This window comes from Chiloscyllium punctatum, chromosome 32 (genome assembly GCF_047496795.1).
Source record: "Chiloscyllium punctatum isolate Juve2018m chromosome 32, sChiPun1.3, whole genome shotgun sequence".
NCBI classification, from domain to species: Eukaryota; Metazoa; Chordata; class Chondrichthyes; order Orectolobiformes; family Hemiscylliidae; genus Chiloscyllium; species Chiloscyllium punctatum.
In genome coordinates this window covers 30006470-30029988 of record NC_092770.1, presented here as the reverse complement: position 1 = coordinate 30029988, position 23519 = coordinate 30006470, and the positions used below count along the sequence as shown (strand labels likewise).

The 23519-nt window shown below is 44.4% G+C and overlaps 1 protein-coding gene across 1 annotated transcript in view; it reads left to right on the top strand.

Annotated features, from left to right (window-relative positions):
* tmem117 (transmembrane protein 117) overlaps positions 1 to 23519 on the top strand; it is a 434750-nt gene that overhangs the window by 756 nt on the left and 410475 nt on the right. The window lies entirely within an intron of this gene.

Below are 23519 nucleotides of genomic sequence, written 5' to 3'. Positions count from 1 at the left end.
GTAACTGATCAGGTGTTAAATCGCAAGTTATAGGTTAAACCACCATCTTTCTGTACTGAGACAGCAGCCCTATGGTCTGTTAAGACTATGGCGACTTTAATAATAGAATACTTTGAAAAAGAAAACATCAGTAAGCATTGCTTTTGATTCTTGAGATGAATTTGCATTTGCTTTCACAGAGGATTCTTTCACTGGATATTGCATAACGGCTTTTTGTGATCACACAATAGACAAAGGGTTTCAATGTACAATTGTGGTAGTTTGCACCTTATCAAACTAGTGCTTAACAGCACATTGTACATTGAACTGTTGTTTAAAAAAGAGCTTTTTAATGCAAAACCACGTTAGTTAAAAACAGGCACCAGCCGAGGTGAGATGGAGGTAGAGAGCAATTTATGAGTGGTTAAGGCAGATATGAAGAATAGCGATAGTTGTGGAAGTTAGGTTCTTTTTTCCTACTTGATTTGCAAGCTATCCTTATAAATTCAAAAAAACTGATAGATGGTGTTCCAATGACTATTAAAGATAACCTTGCCAAAATATGCAATGTATCTTCAGCACAAAGGAAAATAGCAACATATGTCGTGTTCCATTGAAAACAATGGTGGGAGCCATGATGCACAATAAGTAAGACCATAAGAGATAAGAAAAGGAGTAGGCTATTTAGCTCCTCAAATCTTCTCTGCCGTTCAATAGGATAATGGCTGATACACCATCATTCCTGCCTTTTCCCTGTAACCCTTGATTCTCTAACTGATCAAGAATCTTTGTGTCTCTGCGTTAACTACACACAAGGATTCTACCCCCACAACTTTCTGTGTTAAGGACTTCCAAACACTTACAACCTTCTGAGAGAAGAAATTCATCCTCATGTCAGTCTTAAATTGGTACCCCTCAATTCTGAGACTAAGCCTTCTGGTCTCATGAAGAGAAACATCCTTTCTGCATTTACCCTGTCAAGCCCCTTAAGTTTATATGTTTCATTGAGGTCACCTCTCGTTCTTTTAAACTCCAATGTGTAGAAATCCAACCTGTTCAAACTTTGTTCATAAGGCAATCCTTCCATAGCAGGAATGTCCTAGTAAGCCTTCTCTGAACTGCCTCCAATAAAATAATATTTTCTATTAAATAAGGGGAGGTGATTGCCGAGTGGTATTATTGCTACACTATTAATCCAGAACGTCAGCCAATGTTCTGGTGACCCAGGTTCGAGTCCCACCACTGCAGTTGGTGGAATTTGAATTCAACAATAAAAAAATCAGTCATTAAGAATCTACTGATGACCATGAAACCCATATGGCTCACTAATGTCCTTTGGGGAAGGAAATCTGCCATCCTCAACAAACAAAAACAAAAATTGCTGGAAAAGCTCAGCACATCTGGCAGCTTCTATGGAGAGAAATCACAGTTAACATTTCAGATCGAATAATCCGTCCTTAGAATTGATGGTAGCTAGGAAAATGTCAGTTTATATGCAGAAGATACTGGATACTGCAGGTGGTGGGGGGGGGGGGGGCGGGGGGGTGGATGGAATGACAAACCAGGGGAAAGACACAGTAGCTAGGTCTCTCACACTGAGCCTGTCCCTGTGGTTCAGAAGGAGAGGGTGGGGGGATAATAGGAGAGCGATAGCGATCGGAGATTCAGTGGTTAGAGAAACAGACAGGAGATTCTGTGATCGCGAACGAGGTTCCCAGATGGTATGTTGTCTCCCAGGTGGCAGGGTGAGGGATGTCTCGGATCGTGTCCATAGGATTCTTAAGGGGAAGGGTGAGCAGCCAAAAGTTTTGGTATGCATGATTACCAATAACGTTGGGAGGGAAAGGGATGAGGACCTGAAAAGTGAATATAGGGAGTTAGGTTGGAAGCTAAAAGGCAGGATGAGCAGAGTAGTAATTTCAGAATTGCTACTGGTACCACGGGCTAATGAGGCTAGGAACAGAGGGTGAGTGCAGCTGAACATGTGGCTGCAGAGCTGGTGTAGGAGGGAGGGCTTCAGGTATGTGGATCATTGGGATATCTTCTGGGGTAGGTGGGACCTGTACAAGAAGGACGGGTTGCATCTGAACTGGAAAGGTATCAATATCCTGGGTGGGAGGTTTGCTACAGCTCTTCGGGATGGTTTAAACTAGTTTGGCAAGCTTTGGGAACTATGGATCAGAGGATGGGGTAGCTGGTGAACAGGCAGATACAGTGTACAGAGAGTCTGTGAGGAAGGATAGACAGTTGATAGGGCAAAGTTATGGTCTGTGTGACGAGTTGAATTGTGTCTATTTTAAAGCAAGAAGTGTTGGGAATAAGGGTGATAAATTTAGAGCATTGATCAGTACTTGGAGCTACGATGTTGTGGCCATTATGGATATTTGGATTTCAAAAGGGCAGGAATGGTTGTTGGATGTCCTGGGATTTAGATGTTCCAAAAGGATTAGGGAAGGAGGTAAAAGAGTTGAGGGAGTGGTATTGATCATAAGGGATTGTATCACAGCTGCAGGAAGGGATGTCGTCGAGGAGGATTTGTCGACTGAATCATTATGGATGGAAATCAGAAACAGGAAAGCAGCAGTCACTGTTTTGGGAGTTTTCTATAGACCACTCAATAGTAACAGAGACACAGAGGAGTAGATTGGGAGGCAGATTTTGGAAAGGTGCAAAAGTAACAGCATTGTTGTCATGAGTGACTTCAACTTCCCTAATATTGATTGGAACCTCCTTAGTGTAAATAGTTTGAATGGAGCAGATTTTGACAGGTGTGTCCAGGAAGGATTCCTGACTCAATATGTAGATAGGCTGATTAGAGGGGAGGCCATATTGGATTTGGTGCTTGGCAACGAAAGGGGTCAGGTGTCAGATCTCTTGGTCGGAGACCATTACTGTGACTGTGATCACAACTCCCTGACCTTTACTATAGTCATGGAGAGAGAGATAGGAGGAGACGGTATGTAAAAATATCTAATATGGAAAGGGGGAATTGGAATGTTATTAGCAGGAACTGTGGAGCATAGATTGGGAGCAGATATTCTCAGGGAAATGCTGAGGTTGGTTTGGGAGAACTTTCTGCGAGTGTTGGATAGGTTTGTCCCACTGAGGCACAGAAAGGATAGTAGGGTGAAGGAATCTTGGGTCACGAGATATGGAACATCTAATCAAGAGGAAGAAGGAAGTTTACTTAAGGTTGAGGAGACAAGGATCAGGCTTTAGAGCGTTACAAGATAGCCAGGAAGGAACTGAAAAATTGACTTAGGAGAGCTAGAAGGGGGCATAAAAAAGCCTTGGTGGGTAGGATTAAGGAAAACCCCAAGGTGTTCTACACTTATATGAGGAACAAGACGATGGTCAGAATGAGGGTAGGGTTGATCAGGGATAGTAAAGGGAACTTGTGCCTGGAGTTGGATGAGGTAGAGGAGGTCCTTAATGAATACTTTGCTTTGGTATTCATGAGTGAAAGGGACCTTGTCATTTCTGAGGACAGTGTGAAACAGGTTGACATGCTCAAACAGGTTGATGTTAAGTACGAGGATGTGTTGGAAATTTTGAAAAACATGAGGATTGATCAGTCCCCTGGGCCAGATGGGTATACCCAAGGTTTCGATGGGAAGTGTGAGAAGAGATTGCTGCATCTTTGGTGATGATCTTTGCATCTTCACTCTCCACTGGAGTAGTTCCAGATGATTGGAGGGTGGCAAATGTTATTCCTTTGTTCAAGAAAGGAAATATGGATAGCCCTGGGAATTACAGACCAGTCAGTCTTATGTTGGTGCTGGGCAAATTATTGGAGTGGATTCTGAGAGACAAAATTTATGATTAGCTTGATTAGAGAAAGTCATGCTTCACAAGCTTCATTGAATTCTTGAGGAAGTGACAAAACACATTGATGAAGACAGAGCAGTGGATTTTGAAGAAGTAACAAAGAAGATTTATGAGGGCAGAGCAGTAGATGTGATCTGTATAGGCTTCAGTAAGGCGTTCGACAAGGTTCCCCATGGAAGACTGATTCGCAAGGTTAGATCTCATGGAATACAGGGAGAACTAGCCATTTGGATACAGAACTGGCGCATAGGTAGAAGACAGAGGGTGGTGGTGGAGGGTTGCTTTTCAGAGTGGAGGCCTGTGACCAGTGGAGTGCCACAAGGATCGGTGCTGGGCCCTTTACTTTTAGTCATTTACATAAATGATTTGGATGCGAGCATAAGAGGTACAGTTAGTAAGTTTGCAGATGACACCAAAATTGGAGGTGTAGTGGACAGCGAAGAGGGTTACTTCAGTTTACAACAGGATCTGGACCAGATGGGCCAATGGGCTTTGAAGTGGCAGATGGAGTTTAATTCAGATAAATGCGAAGTGCTGAATTTTGGGAAAGCAAATTTTAGCAGGATTTATACACTTAATGGTAAGGTCCTAGGGAGTGTTACTGAACAAAGAGACCTTGGAGTGCAGGTTCATAGCTCCTTGAAAGTGGAGTCACAGGTTGATAGGATAGTGAAGGCAGCGTTTGGTATGCTTTCCTTTATTGGTCAGAGTATTGAGTACAGGAGTAGGGAGGTCATGTTGCGGCTGTACAGGACATTGGTTAGGCCACTGTTGGAATATTGCGTGCAATTCTGGTCTCCTTCCTATTGGAAAGATGTTGTGAAACTTGAAACGGTTCAGAAAAGATATACAAGGATGTTGCCAGGGTTGGAAGATCTGAGCTACAGGGAGAGGCTGAACAGGCTGGGGCTGTTTTCCCTGGAGCGTCGGAGGCTGAGAGGTGACCTTATAGAGGTTTACAAAATTATGAGGGGCATGGATAGGATAAATAGACAAAGTCTTTTCCCTGGGGTCGCGGAGTCCAGAACTAGAGGGCATAGGTTTAGGGTTAGAGGGGAAAGATATAAAAGGGACCTAAGGGGCAACTTTTTCACGCAGAGGGTGGTACATGTATGGAATAAGCTGCCAGAGGATGTGGTGGAGGCTGGTACAATTGCAACATTTAAGAGGCATTTGGATGGGTATATGAATAGGAAGGGTTTGGAGGGATATGGCCTGGGCGCTGGCGAGTGGGACTAGATGGGGTTGGGATATCTGGTCGGCATGGACGGGTTGGATCGAAGGGTCTGTTTCCATGCTGTACATCTCTATGACTCTATGACTATGTGGTGTACGTGGATTTTAGCCAGGTGTTTGATAAGGTTCCCCATGGTAGGCTCATTCAGAAAGTAAGGAGGCATGGGATACAGGGAAATTTGGCTGCCTGGCTACAAAATTGGCTGGCCCATAGAAGACAGGGTAGTAGTAGAGGGAAAGTATTCACTCTGGAGCTCGGTGACCAGTGGTGTTCCACAGGGATCGGTTCTGGGACCTCTGCTCTTTGTGGTTTTTTGAGGAAGTGGAAGAGTGGGTTAGTAAGTTTGCCAATGACACAAAGTTTGGTGGAGTTGTGGATAGTGTGGAAGGCTGTTGTAGGTTGCAATGGGACATTGACAGGATGCAGAGTTGGGCTGAGAAGTGGCAGATACTATTCAACCTGGAAAAGTGTGAAGTAATTTATTTTGGAAGATTGAATTTGAATGCAGATTACAGGGGTAAAGGCAAGATTCTTGGCAGTGTGGAGGAACAGAAGGATCTTGGGGTCCACGTCCACGACCTATCAAAGTTGCTACCCAAGTTGATTGGCGTGTTAAGAAGGCATATGGTGTGTTGGCTTTCATCAGCAGGGGGATTGAGTTTAAGAGCTGTGAGGTAATACTGCATTTCTATAAAGCCCTGGGTAGACCACACATGGAATATTGTGTTCAGTTCCGTTCACCTCATTGGTCAGATGGGCCAATGGGCTGAGATGGAGTTTAATCTAGGTAAATGCGAGGTGCTGCCTTTTGGAAAAGCAAATCTTAACAGGACTTATACACTGAATGGTAAATTCCTAGGGAGTGTTGCTGAACAAAGAGACCTTGGAGTGCACGTTCATTGCTCCTTGAAAGTGGAGTCGCAGGTAGATAGGATAGTGAAGAAGGCGTTTGGTATGCTTTCCTTTATTGGTCAGAGAATTGAGTACAGGAGTCGGGAAGTCATGTTGCAGCTGTAGAGGACATTGATTAGGCCACTGTTGGAACATGTGTGCAATTCTGGTCTCCTTCCTATCGGAAAGATGTTGTGAAACTTGAAAGGGTTCAGAAAAGGTTTACAAGGATGTTGCCAGTGTTAGAGGATTTGAGCTATAGGGAGGGGTTGAATAGGCTGGAGCTGTTTTCCCTGGAGTGTCAGAGGCTGAGGGGTAACCTTATTGAAGTTTATAAAATCATGAGGGGCATGGATAGGATAAATAGACAAAGTCTTTTCCCTGGGGTGGGTGAGTCCAGAACTAGAGGGCATAGGTTTAGGGTGAGAGGGGAAAGATATAAAAGAGACCTAAGAGGCAACTTAGGTCTCCTTAGGTGTTTTTCTAGCACCACTCTAAAATTGACATGGATGGCAGTATAATGTAGGGAATGTGGTTAGATTGATCTTAGAATAGGATGAAAGTTTGGCACAACGTCAAGTCCAAAGCGCCTGTACTGTGCTATGTTCTAAGATAGAATGGGGGAGGGGACAAGGAGTAACCAATAGGTGGGGTTGGAGCCCAAAGAGAGAGAACAGTTATACAGAGAAAGGGGTGTATAACAATCCAGCTAGGAGTTTGAATAGCTATTAATAGGGATTTTTAATGGCACCAGTGGGTTATTTGTAATGGCATTCTGTGTGATAAGGCCTAGTATGTGGGAGAGCTCAAGCCCTAAGGTTATTCAACTTGATACTGAGTCCAGAAGGCTGCAAGATCCTCAAGTGGAAAATGAGGTGCTCTTCCTATAGCTTGAGCTGGGCTTCACTGGAGCATTGCAGGAAAGCTGAGACAGAAGTGTTGGCCAGGGAACAGGATGGTGTGTTGAAGTGGCAGGCAAATAGAAGGTCAGGCTCTCTTTCATGGACAGAACATTGATGTTCTGCAAAGCAATCACACAGCTTTGTTTCCCCAGTGTAGAGGGGACTGAATTATGAGCAGCGAATGCAGTAGACTAGATTGTGTGAAATGCAGGTAAAGTGCTGCTTCACCTGGAAAGTCTGTTTGGGCTCTTGGGTACTGAGGAGGGCAGAAGTGAACAGACAAGTGTTGCACCTTCTGTGGTTGCAGGATAAGGTGCTGTGAGACTGAGGGGGATGTTAGGAGTGAAGGAAAAGTGGACCAGGGTGTCCCGGAGGGAATGGTCTCTGCTGTGGGATCGTTTTCAAATAACGACCAGAATAGGTGAGTGGCGAAAATAGCCTCTTTTAGTCAGCAATCACAACACAAGTTCAAGGCAGCAATAGAATCCTGAAATGCAGTTCTTACAAGAGCCCCTTAAAACACAGTTCTTACAAATATTACAATTCCATTACGATGGTGTTACATTTTTTATCTCTAGTACACAAAGGTTTGAAGGGCTTCAGTACTGGGGAACAGGAAATGGGTTAAAACTTACACATTTAAGTTAAAAAAAAGTCAAAACAACAGCAGTTTTAAAAGGGAGTAGAACAAACAAAGGAAGCACATGGTGAGGTCAGTGCAGGAGAGAGAGAGAGAGAGAGAGAGAGAAAGAAACTGACACAGCAGTGAACCTACGCAGATACTGCCTTTGCTGTTTGAATTCATGTATCGCTGGACATCGGAGTGCATCTGGGAAAATTAACAAATAATGAAATTCACAACAGATCCTGGAGGAACTGTTTGGGTGAAGTTTACAGCACAGAAGCTGTATTGTCTTTAAGTGTGACCTACAGAAAGTCTGCAGTAGTGAGTAGAGTGGGATCTTTCTTGATTATATGTTTTTTTTAAATATGTCTCTTGATTAAACTTAAAATATAAGGCATAACTATTAATTTAACCTGGGGCAGTGTTTGTAGAGGAATAAGATGGTGTTATTTTCTGGGTCTGCAGATTGTGAAGGAGAAACAATGGCCTTTACTAGAGTGATATGTCAGATGTGGGAGTTTAAAGAGAGTTTGAGGGTTACTGCTGATTATATCTGCAATAAATGCTGCTGGCTGTGAATCTTATCAAATCAAATGGATTGGTTGGAGACCCAGAAGCAATGAGGAATTTGCAACAGCAACAGTATGTGATTAATGGTAGCTATAGGAAGGGGGAAAGTCTCAGATATAGACCCATAGATGGGGTAATGTCAGGAAAGATAAGAGAGGTAGGCAGCTAGTGCAGGAGCCTTCTGTGGCTATACCCATTTCAAACAAGTATGCTGTTTTGTAAAATGTAGAGGGTGACAGATTCTCAGGGGAACTTAGCAAGAATAGCTAGGTTTCTGGTATTGAGACTGGCTCTAATGCAATGGTGGGTACATCAGGTTCCAAGAGATCAATTGTGTTAGGGAACTCTCCAGTCCGAGGTACAGATGAACATTTCTGTGGCCAGCAGCAAAAAATCAGAATGGTGTGTTGCTTTCCTGGTGCCAGGATCAAGGATGTCTCAGACAGGGTGCAGAATGTTCTCAAGGGGAAGAGGGGCCAGCAAGAGGTCATTGTCCACATTGGAACCAATGACATAGGAAGGGAAAAGGTTGAAATTCTGAAGGGAGATTACAGAGAGTGAGGCAAAAATTTAAAAAGGAGGTCCTCAAGAGCAGTAATATCTGGATTACTCCCAGTGCTATGAGGGCAGGACTAGGAGGATAGAGCAGATGAATGCATGGCTGAGGACTGGTGTATGGGAGAAGAATTCACATTTTTGGATCATTGGAATTTCTTTTGGGGCAGAAGTGACCTGTACAAGAAGGATGGTTTGCACCTAAATTGGAAGGGGACCAATATACTGTCAGGGAGATTTGCTAGAGCTGCTTGGGAGGATTTAAACTAGTAAGGTGGGGGATTGGGACCCAGAGAGATAGTGAGGAAAGAGATGAGTCTGAAGCTGGTACAGTTGAGAACAGAAGCGAGTCAGTCAGGGCAAGCAGGGACAAGGTAGGACTAATAAATTAAACTGCATTTATTTGCAATGCAGATAAATTTATTAGTCCTACCTTGTTTATGCACCTTTATTAGTGCATAACCTGCAATGCAAGGGGCCTAACAGGGAAGGCAGGTGAACTCAGGGTACGGTTAGGAACTTGGGACTGGGATATCATAGCAATTGCAGAGACATGGCTCAGGGATGGGCAGGACTGGTAAGCTTAATGTTCTAGGATACAAATGTTACAGAGAGGATAGAAAGGGAGGTGGGGGGGGGGGGGGGGTGGAGTAGCGTTTTTGATAAGGGATAGCATTACAGTCGTGCTGAGAAAGGATATTCCTTGAAATACATCCAGGGAGGTTATTTGGGTGGAACTGAGAAATAAGAAAGGGAAGATCACCTTATTGGGATTGTATTATAGACCCCCTAATAGTCAGAGGGAAATTGAGAAACAAACTTGTAAGGAGATCTCATCTATCTGTAAGAATAATAGGGTGGTTATGATAGGGGGTTTTAATTTTCCAAACATAGACTGCCATAGTGTTAAGGGTTTAGATGGAGAGGAAGTTGTTCAGTGTGTACAAGAAAATTTTCTGATTCAGTATGTGGATGTACCTACTAGAGAAGGTGCAAAACTTGACTTACTCTTGGGAAATAAGGCAGGGCAGGTGACTGAGGTGTCAGTGGGGGAGCACTTTGGGGCCAGCGACCATAATTCCATTCGATTTAAAATAGTGATGAAAAAGGATAGACCAGATCTAAAAGTTGAAGTTCTAAATTGGAGAAAGGCAGATTTTGACGGCATTAGGCAAGGACTTTCAAAAACTGATTGGGGACAGATGTTCACAGGTAAAGGGACAGCTGGAAAATGGGAAGCCTTCAGAAATGAGGGAAAGAGAATCCAGAGAAAGTATATTCTTGTTAGGGTGAAAGGAACAGCTCGTAGGTATAGAGAATGGTGGATGACTAAAGAAATTGAGAGTTTGGTTAAGAAAAAGAAGGAAGCATATGTAAGGTATGGACAGGATAGATTGAGTGAATCCTTAGAAGAGTATTAAGGCAGTAGGAGTATACTTAAGAGGGAAATCAGGAGGGCAAAATGGGGACATGAAATAGCTTTGGCAAATAGAGTTAAGGAGAATCCAAATGGTTTTTACAAATATATTAAGGACAAAAGGTTAACTAGGGAGAGAATAGGGGCCCTCAAAGATTAGCAAGGCAGCCTTTGTGTGGAGCCACAGAAAATGGGGGAGATACTAAACGAGTATTTTGCATCAGTATTTACCGTGGAAAAGGATATGGAAAATATAGACTGTAGGGAAATAGATGGTGACATCTTGCAAAATGACTATATTACAGAGGAGGAAGTGCTGGATGTCTTGAAATGTATAAAGGTGGATGAATCACCAGGACCTGATCAGGTGTACCGTAGAACTCTGTGGGAATCTAGGGAAGTGATTGCTGGACCTCTTGCTGAGATATTTGTATCATCGATAGTCACAAGTGAGGTGCCAAAGACTGGAGGTTGGCAAACGTAGTGCCACTCTTTAAAAAGGGTAGTAAGGACAAGCCAGGGAACTATAGACCAGTAAGCCTGACGTCAGTGGTGGGCAAGTTGTTGGAGGGAATTTTGAGGGACTGGATGTGCATGTATTTGAAAAGGCAAGGACTGATTAGGGATATTCAGCATGGCTTTGTGCGTGGGAAATCATGTCTCACAAACTTGATTGAGTTTTTTGACGAACTAACAAAGAGGATTGATGAGGGCATAGCAGAAGATGTGCTCTATATGGACTTCAGTATGGCGTTCGACAAGGTTCACCATGGGAGACTGATTAGCAAGGTTAGATCTCACGGGGAATACAGGGAGAACTAGCCATTTAGATACAGAACTGGCTCAAAGGTAGAAGACAGAGGGTGGTGGTGGAGTGTTGTTTTTCAGACTGGAGACCTGTGACCAGTGGAGTGCCACAAGGATCGGTGCTGGGTCCTCTACTTTTTGTCATTTATATAAATGATTTGGATGCGAGCGTAAGAGGTTTAGTTGGTAAGTTTGCAGATGACATCAAAATTTGAGCTGTAGTGTACAGCGAAGAAGGTTACCTCAGATTACAACAGGATCTTGATCAGATGGGCTAATGGGCCAAGTAGTGGCAGATGGAGTTTAATTCAGATAAATGCGAGGTGCTGCATTTTGGGAAAGCAAATCTTAGCAGTACTTATACACTTAATGGTAAGGACCTAGAGAGTGTTTCTGAACAAAGAGACCAGGTTCATAGCTCCTTGAAAGTGGAGTCGCAGGTAGATAGGATAGTGAAGAAGGTGTTTGGTATAGTTTCCTTTATTGGTCAGAGTATTGAGTACAGGAGTTGGGAGGTCATGTTGCGGCTGCACAGGCCACTGTTGGAATATTGTGTGCAATTCTGGTCTCCTTCCTATCGGAAGGATGTTGTGATGTTGTGAAACCTGAAAGGGTTCAGAAAAGATTTACAAGGATGTTGCCAGGGTTGGAGGACTTGAGCTATAGGGAGAGGCTGAACAGGCTGGGGCTGTTTTCCCTGGAGCATCGGAGGCTGAAGGATGGCGTTATAGAGGTTTACTTAATCACGACGGGCATGGATAGGATAAATAGACAAATGAATCCTGATGAAGGGCTTTTGCCCGAAACGTCAATTTTCCTACTCCTCGGATGCTGCCTGACCTGCTGCGCTTTTCCAGCAGCACTCTAATCTAGACTCTAATTTCCAGAATCTGCATCCTCACTTTTGCCTAAATATGAAAAGTCTTTTCCCTGGAGTGGGGGTATCCAGAACTAGAGGACATAGGTTTAGGGTGAGAGTGGAAAGATATAAAAGAGACCTAAGGGGCATCATTTTCACGCAGAGGAAACTACGTGTATGAATCAGCTGCCAGAGGAAGTGGTGGAGGCTGGTACAATTGCATCATTTAAAAGGCATTTGGATGGGTATATGAATAGGAGGGGTTTGGAGGGATATGGACTGGGTGCTGGCAGGTGGGACGAGATGGGGTTGGGACATCTGATAGACATGGATGGGTTGGACTGAAAGGTTTATTTCTGTGCTGTACATCTCTATGACTCTATGAGTTTCCATGTTCCATGTTCTATGTGCTATGTGCTGGCTGCTACTTCTGCAGGGGGGCATCTGTCTAGTCTGTTTGCAGGTGATAGTTCTTTTGTCTTTTAAGTTAGTAAATATTACTAAAGGTGCTAATAAGTAAAAATATTAGTAAAATATGCTCCAACTAAGTTAAAAAAATTACCTATACTTAATAAAAGATTAAAGCATATTAAACTGATTACTGCAGCTGGGTTGTGAGATTTATGTATTTTTTGCCGACATAAGTTTTATTCATTCATGCAATTTCATGGAAATGCTTGAAGTGATAATGGCCCAGTTTAAAGGTATTTAACAGGTACTTAATCTATTCAGGTCCAAGAGATGGTTGGTAATGGCTGATGGGGATGGTATTGTTGTGTATACTGCACTTATTCAGAGGTGAACACTGCTTGTAGCAAGGGCTGGTAAGGTGTGGAAATGCAGTAATGGGTTTGAAAGAGTTGTTTTTGAATTTGGATACTACAGAACTGCATTTTTATGAATGAATGAATGAAACTGTGTTAATTTAAATAAAAGGTTAGTAAAGGGTTATGAATGAATGAATGGGAACCTGGTATTTATGAAATTAATAAAGATAGCTTATAACACAATATCTCATAACACAATATCTCTCAGTCCCCCCTTTTGATTCTACTGAGACCTCTTGAAGAGAATCATACAATCCTTAGCCAAGCTTACAGACTTTAACAGTTTGGCCACCACGCTTCACAAAAAGAAATCTGGGTAATCCAAGATGGAGGATTGGAAAAATTGTGGCTGTAGGAGCTGCTCCTTTTTTGAGGTATTTTAGATTTTGTAGGTAATTTCCTTGAATTCCAGGAGCAGCAATTATTGTTTTATATGCTGTTGCATTATTTTGTATCTTTGGGGAAAAAGATCAAAACAACGGCACTTTTAAAAGGAGGAAGACAGACAAAATGCAGCGATCACATGGTCAGTGACGGAGAGAGAGAATGAAACCTACATTGCTAACTGACACAGCAGTGAATCTCCACAGTTACTGCCATTGCTATTTGAGTTCATGTATCTCTGGACATTGGAGAACATCTAGGAAAAATGAACAAATAGCGAAATTCACAGCTGAGCTTGGAGGAATTTATGTGGGAGAGCTCTCAGCACAGGAACAGATTAATGCATAGTTTTTAAGTATAACCTTGCTGTAAGTCTACAGTCGTGAGTAGATTGAGTTATTTTTTAATTATATGTTTTAGACAGATCTGTCTCTTGAATAAATTGAAAAAATATAAACCATAAGTACTAAGTTAGCCTGAAGCATTATTTGTTCTAGCAAAAAGATGGTGCTAATTTCTGGGTCTGTAGATTGTGAAGGAGCAAAAATCGCCTTTAGTAGAGTTATATCCTCTTGATATGCTCTTCCTGTCAGATGTAGGAGTTTGAGGAGAGTTTCCATGTTACTGATGATTATGTCAGCAGGAAGTGTCTTTGGTTGTGAATCCTATCAATTGAATGGATCAGATGGAGTGGCAGTTAGAAGCAATTAGAGGAATTTACAAGAACTGGGGGTGTGATGAATGGCAGTTATAGGAAGGGAGAAAACCTGCAGATACAGTCAGGTGGATGTATTGATTCCAGGAAAGATAAGAGGGGTAGGTGGTTAGTGAAGGAGTCTTCTGTGGCTATCCCCATTTCAAACAAGTACGCTGTTTTGGAAAATGAAAGGGATGATGGACTCTCAGGGGAATGTAGCATGAACAGCCAGGTTTCTGGTACCAAGTCTAGATAATGTAATGATGGGCACGTTGAGTTTCAAGCAATCGATTGTGATAGAGGACTCTCTAGTCACAGGCAAAGATAAGACATTTCTGCGGCCAGCAGCAAAAAATCAGAATGGTGTGTTGCCTTCCTGGTGCCAGGATCAAGGGTGTCTCAGAGAGGGTGCAGAATTTTCTCAACGGGGAGAGGGACCAACAGGAGGTCATTGTACACATTGGAACTAATGACATAGTAAGGGAAAAAGATGAGATTCTGAAGGGAGAATATAGAAAGTTAGGCAAGAATTTAAAAAGGAGGTACTTTAGGGTAGTAATATCTGGATTAGTCCCAATGCTGCGAGCTTGTGAGGATAGGAATAGGAGGACAGAGCAGATGAATGCGTGGCTGAGGAGCTGGTGCAGGGGAGAAGGGTTCACGTTTGTGCATCATTGGAATCACTTCTGGGGTAGAAGTGACCTGTACAAGAAGGACAGATTGCACCTGAATTGGAAGGGTACTAATATACTGGCAGGGAGATTTGCTGGAGCTGCTCAGGAGGATTTAAACTAGTAAGGTTGGGAAAGGTGACTTAAGACTTTAAACGCTTACCTCGAGCGTCGGAGCCCTCCATTTCAGTTGCCAGCAGCAGGAAAAGTGCGAGCTTGGGCCAGGGGCTTATTGGGAAAGGTGAGTCATTGATTTAAAACTTTAAAAGCTTACCTTAAGCATCAGCAGTGTCAGCACCTTGGAGGGCAGAGGTTTCTGGGAAAGGAGGGTCTTCTCCCCTCCTCAGCTATATAGGTGAGTGTTTTCCTGTAAAGCAGGATTTCAGGGAGTTAGGATGGAAGCTGAGAGCAACAACAAACAGAGTTGTTAATTCTGGATTGTTACATATGCCACGTGATAGTGAGGTGAAGAACAGGGAGAGATATCAGCTGAACACATGGCTGCAGGGATGGTGCAGTAGGGAGTGTTTCAGGTTTATGGATAATTGGACCTCGTTCTGGGGAAGATGGGACCTCTACAAACAGGATGGCCTTCACTTGAACTAGAGGAGTACTAATATCCTGGGTGGAAAATTTGCTGATGCTATTCGGGTGAATTTAAACTAGCTGAGTGGGGGGGCGTGGGAACCTGAGGTGTAGTTGCAGTGCACAGGAGGATGAGAGTAGGGAGGACATGGACAGGATTTTACAGTCATGGGAATGTGCTGACAGACAGCAAGCTGGTTTGAAGTGTATCTAGTTCAATGCCAGGAGTATCCAGAATAAGGTAGGTGAGCTTGCAGCATGGATTTTGATGTTGTGGGACTTTGCTGTTGTGGCCATTACTGAGACATGGATAGAGCAGGGTCAGGAATGGATGTTGCAGGTTCCAGGGTTTAGATCTTTCATTAAGATCAGGGAAAATGGTAAAAAAGGGGGAGGCATGGCTTTGTTAGTCAAGGACAGTATAACAGTAGCCGAAAGAACATTGACAAGGTCTCATCTACTGATATGGTATAGGCTGAGTTTAGAAACAGCAGAGGAGAGGTCACACTGCTGGGAGTTTTATAGGCCTCCGCAAAGTTCCAGGGATATGGAGGAGAGGATTGGCAAATCAATTCTGGGCAGGTGTGAAAGGAACAGGGTGGTCATTATAATAGGGGACTATAACTTCCCCAACATTGACTGGAAATGGTATAGCTCTAATACATCAGATGATTCAGTTTTTATCCAATATGTACAGGAGGGTTTCCTGACACAGTATGTCGAAGGGCCAACAAGAGGGGAGGCCACACTGGATCTGGTACTTGGTATGAACCAGGCCAGGTGTTTGATTTAGTGATAGGTGAGCACTTTGGAGAGAGTGACCATAATTCGGTTGCGTTTAGTTTAGCAATAGAAAGAGATAGGTACATGCTACAGTGCAAGAGTTATAGATGGGAGAAGAGCAATTATAGTGTGATTAGGCAAGACTTAAGAGGCAAAGAATGGCAGCAAAATGCAGGGGATGAGGACAAACAAAATGTGGATCTGATTTAAGGAACAGATATTGCGTGTCTTTGACAGGTATGTCCCTGTCAGGCAAGGAGGAAGTGATAATATGTGGGAACTGTGGTTTACTGAAGAAATTATATCTCATGTTAAGCAGAAGAAGAAGGCTAATGTAACATTGAGGTGAGATGGTTCAGATGGGGCAATGGAGAGTTAGAGTAACTAGGAAGGATTTAAAGAGAGAGTTAAGAAGAGCAAGGAGGGAACATGAGCAGTCTTTAGCAGATAGATTAAAGGAGAACCCTAAAGCTTTCTATAAATATGTGAGGAATAAAGGTGAGCGGCACGGTGGCACAGTGGTTAGCACTGCTGCCTCACAGTGTCAGAGACCCGGGTTCATTTCCCGCCTTGGGCTACTGTCTGTGTGGAGTTTGCACATTCTCCCCGTGTCTGCGTGGGTTTGCTCCGCTTTCCTCCCACAGTCCAAAAATGTGCAGGTTAGGTGAATTGACCATGCTAAATTGCCCGTAGTGTTAGGTGTAGGGGAAGGGGTCTGGGTGGGTTGCGCTTTGGCAGGTCGGTGTGGACTTGTTGGGCTGAAGGGCCTGTTTTCACACTGTAAGTAATCTAATCTAAAAAAAAGGATGACGAGGTTGGAATAGGGCCAGTCAAAGACAGAAGTGAAGAGTTGTGTGTGGACCCTGTAGAGTTTGAAGAGGTGCTAAGCAAATATTTCTCATCTGTTTTCACTCAGGAAAAGGAGAATATTGTAGAGGAGAAGACTAAGGTACGGGCTATTGAAAGTTTTTAGGTTAGTATGGAGGAAGTATTATCAATTCAAGAAGGTATGAAAGTAGATAAGTCCCCTGGGCTGGATAGGATTTATCCGAGGATTCTCTGGGAAGCTAGGGAGGAGATGCCAAGCCTTTGGCCTTGACCTTTGAGTCATCATTGTCTACAGGTTTAGCACTAGAGGACTGGAGGATTGCAAATATTGTTTTAAGAAAACGATTATTACTTACAGTGTGGAAACAGGCACTTCGGCCCCACAATTCCACACCGACCCGCAGCCCACCCAGACCCATTCCCCAACATTTTCCCCTTCACCTAACACTACGGACAATTTAGCATGGCCAATTCACCTAACCTGCACATTTTTGGACTGTGGGAGGAAACCGGAGCACCTCCCCACAGACACGGGAAGAACATGCAAACTCCACACAGTCAGTCGCCTGAGGCGGGAATATGAACCCGAGTCTCTGGCACTGTGAGGCGGCAGTGCTAACCACTGTGCCACCGTGCCTCATCCATCAGACAACAATTTAATTGGAAATATTCAACATTGATTCATCAAGGGCAGGTCATGTCTCACAAATTTCATTGAGTTTTTTGAGAAGATGACCAAGCATGTGGATGAGAGTAGGGCAGTTGACGTGGTGTGCATGGACTTCAGTAAAATCTTTGATAAGGTTCCACATGGTAGGTTACAGGAGAAAATACGGAGGCATGGGATTGAAGGTGATTTAGCAGTTTGCATTAGAAACTGGCTTTCTGTAAGAAGGCAACGAGTGGTGGTTGATGTAAAATATTCTGCCTCGAGTCTGGTTACGAGTAGTGTGCCACAAGGATCTGTTTTGGGACCATTGCTGTTTGTCATTTTTATAAACGACTTGGACACAGGCATAATTGGATGGGTTAGTAAGTTTGCAGATGATACTAAACTCGGTGAAGTGGTGGACAGTGTGGAAGAATATTGCAGATTGCAGGGAAACTTGGATAAACTGCAGAACTGGACTGAAAGGTGTCAAATGAAGTTCAATGCAGAAAAATGTGAGGTGATTCACTTTGGGAAGAATAACAGGAAGGCAGAATACTGGGTCAGTGGAAAGATTCTTGGTAGTGTGGATGTGCAGAGAGAACTTGGAGTTCATGTACATAGATCCCTGAAAGTTGCCACCCAGGTTGCTAGTGCTCTTAAGAAGACATACGGTGTGTTAGGTGTTATTGTTAGAGGGATTGAGTTCCAGAGGCATGATGTCAAACTGGAACTGTACAAAATGCTAGTTTGGCCTCGCTTGGAATATTGTATGCATTTCTGGTCACCCCATTACAGGAAGAGATGTGGAAGCATTGGAAATAGTGAAGAGGAGATTTACCAGGATGTTGCCTGGTCTGAAGTGAAGGTCTTATCAAGAAAGGCTGAGGGACGTGGGTCTGATTCTCACTGGAGAGAAAAAGGCTAAGAGGCGATTTAATAGAGACATACAAGATGATGAGAGGATTAGATAGGGTAGACAGTGAGAGTCTTTTTCCAAGGATGATGACATCTGCTTGTACGAGGGACATAGCTGCAAAGTGAGGGGTGATAGATTTAAGACAGATGTCAGAGGCAGATTCTTTAGTCAGAGAGTCGTAAGGTCATGGAATGTCCTGCCTGCCAGTGTAGTTAACTCAGCCACAGTAGGAGCATTTAAACAGTCCTTGGATCAGCATATGGATGATGTTGGGATAGTGTAGGGTGATGGGCTTAGATTAGTTCACAGGTCAGTGCAACATCAAGGGCCGAAGGGCCTGTTGTGTGCTGTATTGTTCTATGCGAAGAAGGCGTTTGGTATGCTTTCCTTTACCTGAGTACAGGAGTTGGGAGGTCATGTTGCAGCTATACAGAACATTGATTAAGTCGCTGTTGGAATATTGCAGGCAATTCTGGTCTCCTTCCTATCGGAAAGATGTTGTGAAACTTGAAAGGGTTCAGAAAAGATTTACAAGGATGTTGCCAGGGTTGGAGGATTTGAGCTACAGGGAGAGGCTGAACAGGCTGGGGCTGTTTTCCCTGGAGCGTCGGAGGCTGGGGTGTGACTTTATAGAGGTTTACAAAATCATGAGGGGCATGGATAGGATAAATAGACAAAGTATTTTCCCTGGAATGGGGGAGTTCAGAACTAGAGGGCATAGGTTTAGGGTGAGAGGGGAAAGATATAAAAAAGAACTTAGGGTCAACTTTTTCACATAGAGGGCGGTACGTGTATGGAATGAGCTGCCAGAGGATGTGGTGGAGACTGGTACAATTAGAACATTTAAAAGGCATTTGAATGGGTATATGAATCGGAAGGTTTGGAGGGATATGGGCCGGGTGCTGGCAGGTGGGACTAGATTGGGTTGAGATATTTGGTCAGCATGGACGGGTTGGACCGAAAGGTCTGTTTCCATGCTGTACACCTCTGACTCTAACTGTATGTGCTCAGTGCTGGCTGCTACTTCTGATGGGATATCTGTCCAGTCTGCTGCATAATTCGGAGGTGTTAGTCCTTTTGCCTTTTAAGTTAATAAATATTAGTAAAAATGCAAAGCTTTTGTGCTCTAAATAAGTTAAAAATTGGACCCATACTTAAGAAAAAAGTAAAGGATATTAAACTGAGTACTCCTGCTGGGTTGTGAGATTTATTTACTCTTTGCCGGTATGAGTTTCATTCATTCATGCAATTTCAAGGAAATGCTTAAAGCGATAACGGCCCAGTTAAAAGATATTTAACAGGTACTTTATTTATTCAGGAGATGGTTGGTAAGGGCTGATTAATATTATAATATTTCATGGAGACTTGATGGGGATGTATTGTTCTGTAAGCTGCACTTACTCAGATAAACACAGCTTGTAGCAAGGGCTGGTGAGGTGTGGAAATGCAGTAATGGGTTTTTAAATTTGGATACTATATATAGAACTGTGGTTTTATGAATTAATGAATGAAACCTTGTTGTAATAAATTAAATGAATGAACAGGAAACATATTTATGAATAGAGCAAGTTGGTGAGTGAGTTAATAAAGATAACCTATAACACAATATCTCATAACACATTATCTCACACTGCAGAAGTCTGTCAAGGGAGAAGAGGGTAATTTTGTTTTTCTTTTTCTTTTTTTAAAAGGGAAAACGCCTGAGTGGCCAGTGACAAGCAGTGCCCTTCATATCAAAGGGCAATGCTTTGTGATCAAAACAGTGAAGGGGAGGATAGGGACTAAATCAAAAATTCCCTGGTGACTTTTTTTTCTACAGTGAAAGGGAGGGGACACTCCTGTTTATTTTCTTTTCTCTTCACATCTCCTGTTTATTTTTTTTAACACCCACACTACCACCTAACTGCGGTAGTGCTTATTTTTTCCCCAGCACCCATGGTGTGTGTGTGTGCAGGTGTGAGACACAGTGAGAGACACAAGGTGCACGAATCTTTATTCAATTTCCACCACCAGGAAGATAGGAAAACACCCGGGTGGCCAGTGACAAGCACTGCCCTTCATATCAAAGGGCAGTGCTGTGTGATCAAAACAGTGAAGGGCAAGGTAGGGACTAAATCAAAATAGAGTTGGAGGGGGAAATAATGCACTCCACTCCCTGCGGTGCCCACCTCTCCCTGAACAACTCTAGGGTGTTGGTAGACACCACGTGCTCCTTCTCCAAGGACACCCGGGCCCTAATGTAACCGCGGAAGAGGGGCAGGCAGTCGGCCCTGACGACCCCCTCCACGGCCCACTGCCTGGACCTGTTGATGGCCAGTTTGGCCAGGCCCAGGAGCAGACCCACGAGGAGGTCTTCGGACCTGCCCTCCCTCCTCCGTACCGGGTGCCCGAAGATCAGGAGCGTGGGACTGAAGTGCAACCAAAAGCAGAGGAGGAGGTTTTTGAGAAAATCAAAAAGGGAGTGCAAACACCCACACCCAATATACATGTGGTCCACGGACTCCACAACACCACAGAACAAGCAGTTGGGCTGGGGGTCCGTGAACCACCGCAATCTGCGGTTGCAGGGGACTGCTGCGTGCAGCACCCTCCACCCCAGATCCCCGAGAGAAAGGGGGAGGACTCCCGCATAGAGAGCCCTCCACTGGGGATCCCCACCGCCTGGTGGCAAATGGGCATGCCAAGGCGTGTCCAGACGGTGGATGAGGGAGAAGAGGTGGATGGTGTGCAGCAGCAGTCTATACAGGGCCCGCTTTTTAACCCTCTGGAAGGGAACAAAATTAAAATTCCGGAGGCGGCTCAGGTTGTGGGGCACAGGCTCCCGTGGGAAGTACGGGACCTTGGGGCCAATGTGAAATTCCATCCGGGCTGGGGAGAGCGCGGACTGGATCCCACTGCACACCTGAGCGTCCTCCAACTGGTGCACTACATCGGGTCCGAGCACCGCCGTTTTAAGGCGTTGGATGGCGGTGGCCACGTACCGGACGTATACCGTTGCCCTGCTCGCTATGTCCTGCAGCAGCGTCCAGCCCAAGCCCCTGGCACCCAGCACATCCCCGACCCTGGTCACCCTTGCCGCCATGGCCCTCCCCTCTGACAGCCACTCGAACCCGCGAGTACGGAGGTGCGGATTCCTGAGCAATGGCTCCCTGACGACAGCTGCTACTCCTGCCGGAGGGTAGGCGCAGCGCGATTCGACCATGTTCCAAACAGTGATCAGGTCCTGGTAAAAGACAGGCAGCGTCTTGAGGGTGACCTCCAAACCGTCACGGTCGGCGAACTGGAGCTGCGTGTCGTAGTTGAAGAAGAGGGGAATATGTGTCTGGTAGCAGCATCTCAGTGGAGGCAGTGGAAATGGCAGCTAATGATCCACTTGATGTGAATGCTGCTGGTAAAGTTGATGAGGACAAGGGGGACTCTATTGCTGTTGTGGAAGGGAAGAGAGGGGGTAAGGGCCAAAGTGTGGGAGACATGTCAGACCTTGCTGAGGACCCTGTCAACAATGGTGCTGGGAATCCTTGGTTGAGGGAAAAGATGGACATTTCGGAAGTTCCCATTCTTACATGGTCTGGCCTATGTGTGACTCTAGAGCCACTGCAATGTGGTTGACTCTCCACTGCCCTGTGAAATGGCCTAACTAGGGATGGGCAATAAATACTGGCCAGCATGCTGGTCCCATGAGCGAGTAAACAAAACTGCTCACAGTATTCCAGATGTGATCTCACAAGCACCTTGTATAGTTGCAGTAAGACTTCCCTACTCTTATACCGCTACTCCCTAGTTAATAGTTGGAGATATTTGTTGTACCCGAGGGAGAACACTCACTCATATAGCTCTGGACAACGTAGAAAGCCTACCTGCCTTTAATCCACAGTGTAGGAGCTTGACAAAATGATTGACTTGTTTGCCATGCAGTCACTGATGTTATACTGCTGTTATACTGCAGTAGCTCATCAAGCATAGCCAACCAGCTTTCCTACAGCACCTGCATGAACTTTTCTCTGTCTGAGGTTGAGGTTGACACGCCAGGACATTTATCACACAAATATTGTGATGAGAACAAGAACAAAAGCAACAATGATTGCAGCACTACCCTGCTAAGCATTGCAGTAAAAGTATTTTGGTAAAAACAATGACTGCAGATGCTGGAAACCAGAGTCTGGATTAGAGTGGTGCTGGAAGAGCACAGCAGTTCGGGCAGCATCCGAGGAGCAGTAAAATCGACGTTTCGGGCAAAAGCCCTTCATCAGGAATATAGGCAGATCTCCCTTCAGGCTCTCTGCCTGTATTCCTGATGTAGGGCTTTTGCCCGAAGCGTTGATTTTACTGCTCCTCGGATGCTGCCCGAACTGTTGTGCTTTTCCAGCACCATTCTAATCTAGTAAAAGTATTTCCCCAAACCATCCTTATGTGACTACAGATCCTGGATGAATGGATCTATTCTGAATTCCAGTTTGGCTTAAGACTGGAAGAACTGCAATTGATATGATCTTCTCAGTCAACAGAAATGCTAGAGACAAAAAAGACCAAAATTGTTGCATGGAAGAAGGTTATCTGAATGGCTGATTTGTGATGCTGAGTGACACCAACAACATGGATGGCACAGTGGTTAGCACTGCTGCCTCACTCTACCAGGGACACTGATTGATTCCAGCCTTGGCTGACTGTCTGTGTGTAGTTTGCACATTCACTCCATATTTGCTTGGGTTTCCACCAGGTACTCTGGTTTCCTCCCACAGTCCAAAGCTGCGCAGGTTAAGCAGATTAGCCATCTTAAATTCCCATCTAGTGTCCAGGGATGTGCTAGTTAGGTGGATTAGCCATGGTAAAATGGGGTCACCAGGATAGGGTGAGATATTGTTCAGAGGGTTAGTACAGACCCGATGGACCGAATGGCCTCTATCTGCACTGTAAGATGAATAATTCTAATTCCTGCAACAGTTGAGGTTACCATGATGATAGGCCTTCTCAAATTTGCCCCTGCCTGAGACATGGTAACCCTTAGGTTAAATTTACTATCAGTCATCTCTTTGTAATGAGAGAGCAACCCTAATATCCTCTGAGACGATGATGACCTTACTTTTATATACAGCCTTCATCAATCTCCCCAACGTACGTGCCCACATATGCAGATGTCATTTACTTTAGCTGTTTGAGGAAATTAACTGCCTGCCAGAGCTGTCAATGTGATCTCCTCCTTCCATGATAACAATGATGAGTAAGGCTACCTATCACAGGTGAAAATGTGTTGCTGGAAAAGTGCAGCAGGTCAGGCAGCATCCAAGGAACAGAAGAATCGACGTTTCGGGCATCAGCCATTCTTCAGGAAAGGGCTGATGCCCGAAACGTCGATTCTCCTGTTCCTTGGATGCTGCCTGACCTGCTGCGCTTTTCCAGCAACACATTTTCAGCTCTGATCTCCAGCATCTGCAGTCCTCACTTTCTCCTTGAAGATACCTATCACAGGAACAAGATTGGAACTTTGAGATCTGAAGTGGGGTGAAAC